A 12,127-nucleotide genomic window follows, 5' to 3' on the forward strand; every position below is an offset into this window, starting at 1 on the left:
ACTCAGGAAGAGAGCAAATTAGCATGTTGTTATTCAGACATGGCTTGTTGTCCGTCTTCCCCTGCTAAATGACAGCAGTAGATACTGGGAATAAGCAGGTATCCTGAGGAATTTTTCCTGCAGCAAGTTATTTTCCTATCATGGTCCATCTGTAATTTTATGACTTATTAAAAGACCAATATAAATACAGTACAGTGCCTTGCAATTACTCCCCCATATATTTATAAACCTCAAAGTCTTCCAGGTCCTAAAAACAGGAAAAACCCTGTGTCACTCTTTCAGGAGATTAACGTAGTTAGGGACTGGACACATCCTCTGTAGGACTAACTAGAAAAACAGCTGAAGCTCCAGCAGATCCTTAATAAACTTTTCAGGAATAAAATTGTGTTATTTCAGTGTGCTGATTTTTTATTCATCTAATTATTTCTGGGTGGGATGAGGAAACACTCTTCAGACCACTCCAGCACGGGAAGTATTTCAATGCACTGAAGAAGCAGTAACTGCAGGAGACTCTCTTTGGCCCTGGGTTCCCTTCTGCACTTTCTGCTGCAAGGACATTCCCCGCCGGAGCGTGCCCATGGCAGCCCGACACTGGCCACAGGGGCTGTGGGGCAGAGGCACAGGCTGGGGGTCCTCCCCTCTGGCCAGCCCTGTTGGAAGTGGGCATGGGCACAGGAAAAGTCCAAGACCCAGCCAAGTGCTGGCTCTGGAGGTGCTGGGAGCGGCCAGGGAAAAGGCACCAAACTGACAGATCTGAAGGTCTCTTCTGAGCTGGATGAATCCGGGACTCAGGAATTGTCCCAGATCAGGTGCAGCACCTGGCACTTGGCCTTGTGGGACCTGGTAAGGTTCATGGTCCCCCTTCTCAAGCTTGCCCAGGTCTGTGTGCATGGTGAAATCCTGCCACGGTGCCCCTGGCCCGCTCTGCTCCCCCATCCCCTGCAAACACACTGCGGGAAAGCTTGATCCACTGCCTGTGCTATTGGGGAAGCCACGAAAGAGCCCCAGGGCCAAGGGGCTGAGGGACACTCCTCATCCCAGGGCTGCAGCTGCACATGGAGCCACTCCCCACAAGTCCGTGGCTGCATCCCTCTGGCCAATGGCTTGTGCCCAGAGTAGCCCACTCCCCGAAGCCAGGGCTCTGCAGGGTGGTAGGACCGTGGCACCAGTGAGCAAGCACATTGTGGGATTGTGGGACAGGCCCGGGCACACCAAGGGCTGCAAGTGCCCAAATCCTCCATGAAGATTCCAGTGGGCTCAGCTGCTACCTGCAGGGGTACTGGGTGTGGCCCGTTGTGACTCAGCGGTGCTAAGAGACCCCTGTGACATCAGAGAGCCCCACCACGACTCAGGGTGTGTAAGCAGCGCAGAACCCTGAGGTGCCCAGTCCCGTGAGAGCCACTCTTGCAGAAGGAAGCAGCTCCCGAGATCCATTCGCGCTTCAGGATCTCAGAGATGGAGGAGAACAAGGCAAAACCCAAATGCTCCCAGCCACCCAGCCCCCTGCCCAGCTGGGGGCAAGACCAGGCCCTCAGCGGGCACTTGGTGGGGGCAGTGGGTGGCTCAGCCTGGCCACAGTCAGGCACTGAGGAGAAGGAGGGGCCCTTGGTCATCACGGAAGAGAAGAACCCTGACGTGGATGACGAGCCTTCCCAGTGGGGAGACCTTCGGGCCCAAGAGCCTCGCCTCTACGGAGCAGGGAGTCACCAAGAGTTGCAGCAGGGGAAGGTGGCTGTGAGAGTGCCCTGGGGAGATGTGGCACAGCAACACCTCTACCAGTGGCAACAAAGGGTGACAGTCAAGGAGCTGCCCCAAGGGGAGAAGGAGGTGAGTGACCTAAAGCTGTCCCAGCAAGGGGAAGGAAGTGCGAACAGCCAGGAGAACCAGACACGTTCTCCTGCCCCCAGTGAGGAGATGCCATCAGCAGGGGTACAGAGCTCAGGCCCTGCCCCTCACAGCACCTGCTGCTCCCCCAGCCTGCCGGGAGCCCAGAGCCCCAGTGAGCAGCAGGCTGTCGCTGAGGGGAGGTCACTCCTAGCAGAGGAAGGGAGTGAGGAGGGGACCCCAGCTGAGTATGATGAAGACTGGGAACAATACACCCAGAGTGAGTCTTCCCAGGAGTGCCAAGCAGAGCCAGAGCTGTCCCAGGAAGAGGTCAGCAGCTGCCAGGACTGGTACGACTCGGAAGAGTGCAGCGAACTGGGCCATGGAGACTTCCTGGACGGGGACTCCAGCAGCCTAGACGATTCCACCGAGGAAGACAACAGCAGCACACAGGACAGCTATGAATATGTGAGCATCCTCAGCTTTGGGATCACCCCCCTGCCACAGGAGGAGGACAGCTTGGACAAAGTCAGCGTCCTCGAGCTGTGTGAAGCAGAAAGCAGGGCCCAAAGCCTGGCAGCTCTTGCGGCAGACGGGCTGCCAGTGCCTGTCCCTCGGGAGGCCTGGCTTGAGGTCCAGGCACCGGAGTCACTCCGTGCCTCACTTTCCTCCCTGCACGGCCAAGCCTCCATGGCCCAGCAGGGGCCTGAGGCAGGGCCTCAGAGCCTGGGGCCTGCCCTGCACAGCCTCGAGGTCCCCGAGGCCCTCAGGCAGCAGCCGTCTCCCTCCAGCAAACGGCCCGGCTTCCTCAGGCGGGCACGGCGGGCGCTGCGGGCGCTGTTCCGCTGGCCCTGCTGGGCACCACAGCCACAGGAGTAGCGCCGCTGCCAGGCTTACAGATGGCCGCTGGCCCAGGGCCCCAGGGAGCCACACCTTGCCCTGGACATGGCCCTGCAGCCTCAGCTGCCATGGCTACTGTGGACTGTGCCAGGGGCATCTCCCCAACACCCAGAGTCACCGCTGTGGCCAACCCCAAACAGCAGCCATGGGGCACATTGGTGCCAGGGCGCTCAGCAGTGAATCCCAGAGTCATCAAGGTGGGAAGAGACCCCGACAGTCACCCAGTGCCACTGGCCTCCTGGCAGCACCGCCATCACCGCAAAACCACATCCCCAAGGGCCACAACTCTTCGACACTCCAGAGACAGCCACTCCACCACCTCCCCGGGCAACTTCTTCTAATGCCTCACGCCTCTGTCAGGGAAAAACTGCTTCTGATATTGAGTCTGAACTTGCCCTGGTGGCATCACGGGACATTTCCTCTCATGAAAGGATCCCACACCAGTCCTTTGGGATTATATCCATGAAGAATGGGCACAGACCAGAGGTGCTGCTCCACTGACGTGACTGCAGAACTTTGGCTCGTACCATTCTTCCAAAAAAATCAACGTTGAGTTTAGGAAATAGTAGTAGTTAGGAATAAGAATAGGAATAGGAATAAGAAGATGAATAGGAATAAGAAGATGAAGATAGTCATTAATATAAGAAGAATAAGAATTACAGTAAGCATAACAAGTGAATAAGATTAATTAGAATAAGAAGAATAGGATGAAGAAGAAATAGTAGTAGTAAATAGGAATAAAAATTAGGAATAAGAAGAATAAGAGTAAGACGAAGAAGAAAAAATAGTAGTAGCAATTAAGAAGGGAAAGAAGAAGAAGAAGAAGAAGGGAAAGAAGAAGACGATTTAGATGAAGAAATAGTAAATAGGAAGAAGAAGAAGAAGAAGAAGATCATCAAATTAAAATACACATCTGGGATCCCAGAATGCAGGGAAGGACTTTAAAAAGCACCTACTTCCACCTGATCGTCTTCTGAGCACTCTCTGCCTCTGAGACCTCCTCCCTATTTCTATGTCCCTGGCACCCATTTCTTTCTCAATAAAACCCACGTTCAATAAAATCTGCTTGTTGTCCTCCTATGGTCTCATTTGCACCTTCACTGGGGCAGAGGCACCTCTCCTTCATGGCATCCTAACCCTGGGTGGAACCATGGGCAGGGTCCCTTCCAGTCATGAACGCTCCAGGATTCTGTCAGGACTCCCTTCCCTTCTCCCCTCCGCTTCCAGCTGGAGAATGTGCAGCAAAGCAACCTTTGCTGTCTGCTCTGGGAGCCCAGCCAGCTGCTGGACCCTGCCCAGCTCCCTTGGGAGGCACAGCAGGAGCAGCACCCTGGCAGCCTCGGGAATTGCCCTCTGGGGTCCATGGCACACACTGCAATGGGCTGGCATTCCAGCTTCCAGCAAGGAGAAGATGTTCCTGCCCTTCAAGGCAAAGTTCTCAAAGGGCAGAGACCCAAGTGGAGCAAGATCTTACAATGACATTCCACTGCCAGCCTCCATAACTTCATCCAGGGCTGCTTTACCTCCTGGATTGGGGAAAAACAAAAATCAGGAGAGGGTCTTTGGCTGGGAACTGCCACAGGAAAAGAGGGACACTGGGAGGGAAAAAGAGCAGACAAAGGAAGGCAGGAGAGAAAGGAGGACACAAATGGCAACCAGCTGAGAAGGTGGCACTCTGAAAACCAAACCGGAACTTACGGAAAAAGAATGGGGCAGAAATGAAGGATTCTGAAACTTTATTTACTATGCTTCTCTGGGCAACCTGTGCCAGGACCTCACCACCCTCACAGGGAAGATTTTCTACATTAAACATGAATTTCCTCTCTTTCACTCTGAGCCACACAAAGTCGTTTGTGGTAATTCTCATAAACTGCTCAGCTCTTTGTTCCAGTGCACCCAGCAAGCAACAGGCAGGACAGTTCCACCAGCATGGAAACCCAACTCACAGCTGAGGGACTCAGAAAATCTAAACACCAGCAGAACACCAAAAGGGCACATTTTTGCTACAATACACAGCACTGAAAGTGATAGCTAATGACAGCCTCCTAGTCACCCCAATCCTTTCTCCATTTTAAACTTTCTCTGAAATAACCAAAATAACTCTTCAAATTCCTTCATCTTTATCAATCACAGAGCTTTTCAGAGCAGACTCAGGAAGAGAGCAAATTAGCATGTTGTTATTCAGACATGGCTTGTTGTCCGTCTTCCCCTGCTAAATGACAGCAGTAGATACTGGGAATAAGCAGGTATCCTGAGGAATTTTTCCTGCAGCAAGTTATTTTCCTATCATGGTCCATCTGTAATTTTATGACTTATTAAAAGACCAATATAAATACAGTACAGTGCCTTGCAATTACTCCCCCATATATTTATAAACCTCAAAGTCTTCCAGGTCCTAAAAACAGGAAAAACCCTGTGTCACTCTTTCAGGAGATTAACGTAGTTAGGGACTGGACACATCCTCTGTAGGACTAACTAGAAAAACAGCTGAAGCTCCAGCAGATCCTTAATAAACTTTTCAGGAATAAAATTGTGTTATTTCAGTGTGCTGATTTTTTATTCATCTAATTATTTCTGGGTGGGATGAGGAAACACTCTTCAGACCACTCCAGCACGGGAAGTATTTCAATGCACTGAAGAAGCAGTAACTGCAGGAGACTCTCTTTGGCCCTGGGTTCCCTTCTGCACTTTCTGCTGCAAGGACATTCCCCGCCGGAGCGTGCCCATGGCAGCCCGACACTGGCCACAGGGGCTGTGGGGCAGAGGCACAGGCTGGGGGTCCTCCCCTCTGGCCAGCCCTGTTGGAAGTGGGCATGGGCACAGGAAAAGTCCAAGACCCAGCCAAGTGCTGGCTCTGGAGGTGCTGGGAGCGGCCAGGGAAAAGGCACCAAACTGACAGATCTGAAGGTCTCTTCTGAGCTGGATGAATCCGGGACTCAGGAATTGTCCCAGATCAGGTGCAGCACCTGGCACTTGGCCTTGTGGGACCTGGTAAGGTTCATGGTCCCCCTTCTCAAGCTTGCCCAGGTCTGTGTGCATGGTGAAATCCTGCCACGGTGCCCCTGGCCCGCTCTGCTCCCCCATCCCCTGCAAACACACTGCGGGAAAGCTTGATCCACTGCCTGTGCTATTGGGGAAGCCACGAAAGAGCCCCAGGGCCAAGGGGCTGAGGGACACTCCTCATCCCAGGGCTGCAGCTGCACATGGAGCCACTCCCCACAAGTCCGTGGCTGCATCCCTCTGGCCAATGGCTTGTGCCCAGAGTAGCCCACTCCCCGAAGCCAGGGCTCTGCAGGGTGGTAGGACCGTGGCACCAGTGAGCAAGCACATTGTGGGATTGTGGGACAGGCCCGGGCACACCAAGGGCTGCAAGTGCCCAAATCCTCCATGAAGATTCCAGTGGGCTCAGCTGCTACCTGCAGGGGTACTGGGTGTGGCCCGTTGTGACTCAGCGGTGCTAAGAGACCCCTGTGACATCAGAGAGCCCCACCACGACTCAGGGTGTGTAAGCAGCGCAGAACCCTGAGGTGCCCAGTCCCGTGAGAGCCACTCTTGCAGAAGGAAGCAGCTCCCGAGATCCATTCGCGCTTCAGGATCTCAGAGATGGAGGAGAACAAGGCAAAACCCAAATGCTCCCAGCCACCCAGCCCCCTGCCCAGCTGGGGGCAAGACCAGGCCCTCAGCGGGCACTTGGTGGGGGCAGTGGGTGGCTCAGCCTGGCCACAGTCAGGCACTGAGGAGAAGGAGGGGCCCTTGGTCATCACGGAAGAGAAGAACCCTGACGTGGATGACGAGCCTTCCCAGTGGGGAGACCTTCGGGCCCAAGAGCCTCGCCTCTACGGAGCAGGGAGTCACCAAGAGTTGCAGCAGGGGAAGGTGGCTGTGAGAGTGCCCTGGGGAGATGTGGCACAGCAACACCTCTACCAGTGGCAACAAAGGGTGACAGTCAAGGAGCTGCCCCAAGGGGAGAAGGAGGTGAGTGACCTAAAGCTGTCCCAGCAAGGGGAAGGAAGTGCGAACAGCCAGGAGAACCAGACACGTTCTCCTGCCCCCAGTGAGGAGATGCCATCAGCAGGGGTACAGAGCTCAGGCCCTGCCCCTCACAGCACCTGCTGCTCCCCCAGCCTGCCGGGAGCCCAGAGCCCCAGTGAGCAGCAGGCTGTCGCTGAGGGGAGGTCACTCCTAGCAGAGGAAGGGAGTGAGGAGGGGACCCCAGCTGAGTATGATGAAGACTGGGAACAATACACCCAGAGTGAGTCTTCCCAGGAGTGCCAAGCAGAGCCAGAGCTGTCCCAGGAAGAGGTCAGCAGCTGCCAGGACTGGTACGACTCGGAAGAGTGCAGCGAACTGGGCCATGGAGACTTCCTGGACGGGGACTCCAGCAGCCTAGACGATTCCACCGAGGAAGACAACAGCAGCACACAGGACAGCTATGAATATGTGAGCATCCTCAGCTTTGGGATCACCCCCCTGCCACAGGAGGAGGACAGCTTGGACAAAGTCAGCGTCCTCGAGCTGTGTGAAGCAGAAAGCAGGGCCCAAAGCCTGGCAGCTCTTGCGGCAGACGGGCTGCCAGTGCCTGTCCCTCGGGAGGCCTGGCTTGAGGTCCAGGCACCGGAGTCACTCCGTGCCTCACTTTCCTCCCTGCACGGCCAAGCCTCCATGGCCCAGCAGGGGCCTGAGGCAGGGCCTCAGAGCCTGGGGCCTGCCCTGCACAGCCTCGAGGTCCCCGAGGCCCTCAGGCAGCAGCCGTCTCCCTCCAGCAAACGGCCCGGCTTCCTCAGGCGGGCACGGCGGGTGCTGCGGGCGCTGTTCCGCTGGCCCTGCTGGGCACCACAGCCACAGGAGTAGCGCCGCTGCCAGGCTTACAGATGGCCGCTGGCCCAGGGCCCCAGGGAGCCACACCTTGCCCTGGACATGGCCCTGCAGCCTCAGCTGCCATGGCTACTGTGGACTGTGCCAGGGGCATCTCCCCAACACCCAGAGTCACCGCTGTGGCCAACCCCAAACAGCAGCCATGGGGCACATTGGTGCCAGGGCGCTCAGCAGTGAATCCCAGAGTCATCAAGGTGGGAAGAGACCCCGACAGTCACCCAGTGCCACTGGCCTCCTGGCAGCACCGCCATCACCGCAAAACCACATCCCCAAGGGCCACAACTCTTCGACACTCCAGAGACAGCCACTCCACCACCTCCCCGGGCAACTTCTTCTAATGCCTCACGCCTCTGTCAGGGAAAAACTGCTTCTGATATTGAGTCTGAACTTGCCCTGGTGGCATCACGGGACATTTCCTCTCATGAAAGGATCCCACACCAGTCCTTTGGGATTATATCCATGAAGAATGGGCACAGACCAGAGGTGCTGCTCCACTGACGTGACTGCAGAACTTTGGCTCGTACCATTCTTCCAAAAAAATCAACGTTGAGTTTAGGAAATAGTAGTAGTTAGGAATAAGAATAGGAATAGGAATAAGAAGATGAATAGGAATAAGAAGATGAAGATAGTCATTAATATAAGAAGAATAAGAATTACAGTAAGCATAACAAGTGAATAAGATTAATTAGAATAAGAAGAATAGGATGAAGAAGAAATAGTAGTAGTAAATAGGAATAAAAATTAGGAATAAGAAGAATAAGAGTAAGACGAAGAAGAAAAAATAGTAGTAGCAATTAAGAAGGGAAAGAAGAAGAAGAAGAAGAAGGGAAAGAAGAAGACGATTTAGATGAAGAAATAGTAAATAGGAAGAAGAAGAAGAAGAAGAAGATCATCAAATTAAAATACACATCTGGGATCCCAGAATGCAGGGAAGGACTTTAAAAAGCACCTACTTCCACCTGATCGTCTTCTGAGCACTCTCTGCCTCTGAGACCTCCTCCCTATTTCTATGTCCCTGGCACCCATTTCTTTCTCAATAAAACCCACGTTCAATAAAATCTGCTTGTTGTCCTCCTATGGTCTCATTTGCACCTTCACTGGGGCAGAGGCACCTCTCCTTCATGGCATCCTAACCCTGGGTGGAACCATGGGCAGGGTCCCTTCCAGTCATGAACGCTCCAGGATTCTGTCAGGACTCCCTTCCCTTCTCCCCTCCGCTTCCAGCTGGAGAATGTGCAGCAAAGCAACCTTTGCTGTCTGCTCTGGGAGCCCAGCCAGCTGCTGGACCCTGCCCAGCTCCCTTGGGAGGCACAGCAGGAGCAGCACCCTGGCAGCCTCGGGAATTGCCCTCTGGGGTCCATGGCACACACTGCAATGGGCTGGCATTCCAGCTTCCAGCAAGGAGAAGATGTTCCTGCCCTTCAAGGCAAAGTTCTCAAAGGGCAGAGACCCAAGTGGAGCAAGATCTTACAATGACATTCCACTGCCAGCCTCCATAACTTCATCCAGGGCTGCTTTACCTCCTGGATTGGGGAAAAACAAAAATCAGGAGAGGGTCTTTGGCTGGGAACTGCCACAGGAAAAGAGGGACACTGGGAGGGAAAAAGAGCAGACAAAGGAAGGCAGGAGAGAAAGGAGGACACAAATGGCAACCAGCTGAGAAGGTGGCACTCTGAAAACCAAACCGGAACTTACGGAAAAAGAATGGGGCAGAAATGAAGGATTCTGAAACTTTATTTACTATGCTTCTCTGGGCAACCTGTGCCAGGACCTCACCACCCTCACAGGGAAGATTTTCTACATTAAACATGAATTTCCTCTCTTTCACTCTGAGCCACACAAACTCGTTTGTGGTAATTCTCATAAACTGCTCAGCTCTTTGTTCCAGTGCACCCAGCAAGCAACAGGCAGGACAGTTCCACCAGCATGGAAACCCAACTCACAGCTGAGGGACTCAGAAAATCTAAACACCAGCAGAACACCAAAAGGGCACATTTTTGCTACAATACACAGCACTGAAAGTGATAGCTAATGACAGCCTCCTAGTCACCCCAATCCTTTCTCCATTTTAAACTTTCTCTGAAATAACCAAAATAACTCTTCAAATTCCTTCATCTTTATCAATCACAGAGCTTTTCAGAGCAGACTCAGGAAGAGAGCAAATTAGCATGTTGTTATTCAGACATGGCTTGTTGTCCGTCTTCCCCTGCTAAATGACAGCAGTAGATACTGGGAATAAGCAGGTATCCTGAGGAATTTTTCCTGCAGCAAGTTATTTTCCTATCATGGTCCATCTGTAATTTTATGACTTATTAAAAGACCAATATAAATACAGTACAGTGCCTTGCAATTACTCCCCCATATATTTATAAACCTCAAAGTCTTCCAGGTCCTAAAAACAGGAAAAACCCTGTGTCACTCTTTCAGGAGATTAACGTAGTTAGGGACTGGACACATCCTCTGTAGGACTAACTAGAAAAACAGCTGAAGCTCCAGCAGATCCTTAATAAACTTTTCAGGAATAAAATTGTGTTATTTCAGTGTGCTGATTTTTTATTCATCTAATTATTTCTGGGTGGGATGAGGAAACACTCTTCAGACCACTCCAGCACGGGAAGTATTTCAATGCACTGAAGAAGCAGTAACTGCAGGAGACTCTCTTTGGCCCTGGGTTCCCTTCTGCACTTTCTGCTGCAAGGACATTCCCCGCCGGAGCGTGCCCATGGCAGCCCGACACTGGCCACAGGGGCTGTGGGGCAGAGGCACAGGCTGGGGGTCCTCCCCTCTGGCCAGCCCTGTTGGAAGTGGGCATGGGCACAGGAAAAGTCCAAGACCCAGCCAAGTGCTGGCTCTGGAGGTGCTGGGAGCGGCCAGGGAAAAGGCACCAAACTGACAGATCTGAAGGTCTCTTCTGAGCTGGATGAATCCGGGACTCAGGAATTGTCCCAGATCAGGTGCAGCACCTGGCACTTGGCCTTGTGGGACCTGGTAAGGTTCATGGTCCCCCTTCTCAAGCTTGCCCAGGTCTGTGTGCATGGTGAAATCCTGCCACGGTGCCCCTGGCCCGCTCTGCTCCCCCATCCCCTGCAAACACACTGCGGGAAAGCTTGATCCACTGCCTGTGCTATTGGGGAAGCCACGAAAGAGCCCCAGGGCCAAGGGGCTGAGGGACACTCCTCATCCCAGGGCTGCAGCTGCACATGGAGCCACTCCCCACAAGTCCGTGGCTGCATCCCTCTGGCCAATGGCTTGTGCCCAGAGTAGCCCACTCCCCGAAGCCAGGGCTCTGCAGGGTGGTAGGACCGTGGCACCAGTGAGCAAGCACATTGTGGGATTGTGGGACAGGCCCGGGCACACCAAGGGCTGCAAGTGCCCAAATCCTCCATGAAGATTCCAGTGGGCTCAGCTGCTACCTGCAGGGGTACTGGGTGTGGCCCGTTGTGACTCAGCGGTGCTAAGAGACCCCTGTGACATCAGAGAGCCCCACCACGACTCAGGGTGTGTAAGCAGCGCAGAACCCTGAGGTGCCCAGTCCCGTGAGAGCCACTCTTGCAGAAGGAAGCAGCTCCCGAGATCCATTCGCGCTTCAGGATCTCAGAGATGGAGGAGAACAAGGCAAAACCCAAATGCTCCCAGCCACCCAGCCCCCTGCCCAGCTGGAGGCAAGACCAGGCCCTCAGCGGGCACTTGGTGGGGGCAGTGGGTGGCTCAGCCTGGCCACAGTCAGGCACTGAGGAGAAGGAGGGGCCCTTGGTCATCACGGAAGAGAAGAACCCTGACGTGGATGACGAGCCTTCCCAGTGGGGAGACCTTCGGGCCCAAGAGCCTCGCCTCTACGGAGCAGGGAGTCACCAAGAGTTGCAGCAGGGGAAGGTGGCTGTGAGAGTGCCCTGGGGAGATGTGGCACAGCAACACCTCTACCAGTGGCAACAAAGGGTGACAGTCAAGGAGCTGCCCCAAGGGGAGAAGGAGGTGAGTGACCTAAAGCTGTCCCAGCAAGGGGAAGGAAGTGCGAACAGCCAGGAGAACCAGACACGTTCTCCTGCCCCCAGTGAGGAGATGCCATCAGCAGGGGTACAGAGCTCAGGCCCTGCCCCTCACAGCACCTGCTGCTCCCCCAGCCTGCCGGGAGCCCAGAGCCCCAGTGAGCAGCAGGCTGTCGCTGAGGGGAGGTCACTCCTAGCAGAGGAAGGGAGTGAGGAGGGGACCCCAGCTGAGTATGATGAAGACTGGGAACAATACACCCAGAGTGAGTCTTCCCAGGAGTGCCAAGCAGAGCCAGAGCTGTCCCAGGAAGAGGTCAGCAGCTGCCAGGACTGGTACGACTTGGAAGAGTGCAGCGAACTGGGCCATGGAGACTTCCTGGACGGGGACTCCAGCAGCCTAGACGATTCCACCGAGGAAGACAACAGCAGCACACAGGACAGCTATGAATATGTGAGCATCCTCAGCTTTGGGATCACCCCCCTGCCACAGGAGGAGGACAGCTTGGACAAAGTCAGCGTCCTCGAGCTGTGTGAAGCAGAAA

The sequence above is a fragment of the Cyanistes caeruleus genome, chromosome 31, assembly GCF_971803275.1.
Source record: "Cyanistes caeruleus chromosome 31, bCyaCae1.hap1.1, whole genome shotgun sequence".
Classification (NCBI taxonomy): Eukaryota; Metazoa; Chordata; class Aves; order Passeriformes; family Paridae; genus Cyanistes; species Cyanistes caeruleus.